We start from the raw sequence: 1,747 nt of genomic DNA, 5'->3' as shown, positions 1-1,747 counted from the left end.
ATACCTTACGACCTTACCCATCGACGACTGCAATATCGTTAGCGTTGTGATCACACGCGATGCGAGTAACTACGCGTTCCAACGCGCACGAGTTTACCCGTTGTCACGTCGGTTGAGTGTGAGCTTCGATCGGCGGAGACGTTTAATATCCATTACAATATAACATTAGCCGCGTTATTCGGACTTCAGAAGTGTACGCTTTGTTGTCGGACGTCCGTCCGTAAACTCGACCGGCGCCCATTAAATCGTGCGACGGAAATGGAGATTTTTTTTTTTTACAGAATCCGAAAGACGCGCGCAGTATAGGCCCCGGGACGTACCTACGGCAAACCAATAATAAACGTATACCTACGTAATATTGCAGTAACTGCAGGCTACACAGCGTCGAAATCAGACCGCAGTACGCCGACGTTATTTATTGTTATTAGTGCTTTTTGTTTATTTTTTCGCTCCTTTTATCGCCACCGCGCGGATATTGCGCTTTACCTATACATACTATTATATACACATAATATAGACTACGGCACGTGTATTATATTGTATATATTATATTTACCTACGTGTATATTATATTGAATAAAAAGCTATGGTATATATTATATATTATGTATAACCGATATCCCGTATATACATATATATATATGCCGGGTCAAATTGAGTACATTATAATAGTAGTCGGCTGTGTAAGAGGATACCGGGCTGCACGCAGTGGCGGCGGGGCCTAAAGGGGTAATTTGTTTTGCGTTGCGTATACTCGCGAGTTCGACGATGGCGGATAAAAACGTAGGAAAAAAATAAACACCAGAGACCGGAGAACGTTTTTTTTATGAAAATAAACCGATGAATGCACCCCGGGGGCCGCGGGCGTGCTCGCCGCGTCGTTGAAAGCGTATACCTACATAATGCATATAAGATATACATGCATATATATATATATATATATATATCATATTGTAATATAAAATATGTACGTATATGCAATATAATATATTATAGTGCGTGTACTCGTCGGCGGGGTCGGTGGTGAAAATTATACCTGTATTATATCGTCGTCGTCGCCGTCGTTGTCGTCGTCGTCACGTGTGGAATAATGACCGAAAATGTACACACACACCCACTTACTTATGCCCGGGCGGGCGTGAAAATATTTTATACATATATTCTAGAAAGCTTTTTGGTCCTTTATCACAGCATCGTGTACCTATCTGCAGCTCACACCGTCACAATTATATATATATATATACATACATACACAGGGGATTCACCGCGAGCGAGCTCACCCCCAATTTTCCTTTATAATGAATTTATTCAAATTCTGATGTTTGGAATTTTTATATATACGTCTTCAAGACTGCGGTCTTGAGATTTTTTTGTATTACTCGAGGAATGTTCTGTGGAAATAAAAACTTTTCAAATGAGTAGTTTATGAGTTGTGTGACTTCGTGGACTAAGTATAATAGATATAATATGTCCACAATAACGTACCTATTGTGTTGTGTACTCGCATGTGGGCTATACGGATAATAAATACTATACATCCAATATTACATATATTTTATATTTTTATAAAACCATTTTTAAGAAATTTTATTCTTAGTACCAATATTTTAATAACTGAGGAGGTTTTCATTTTAAAAACAGAAGTTTGTATTGTAACGATTGCCGTTACAGTATCACCACACGACACTCCTTATGTGATAGGTACACAGTAACACAAATATTTAAAAAATCCAAAAATTAGAATTTT

The sequence above is a fragment of the Rhopalosiphum padi genome, chromosome 1 (genome assembly GCF_020882245.1).
Source record: "Rhopalosiphum padi isolate XX-2018 chromosome 1, ASM2088224v1, whole genome shotgun sequence".
NCBI classification, from domain to species: Eukaryota; Metazoa; Arthropoda; class Insecta; order Hemiptera; family Aphididae; genus Rhopalosiphum; species Rhopalosiphum padi.
This window is presented reverse-complemented; position numbering follows the sequence as displayed.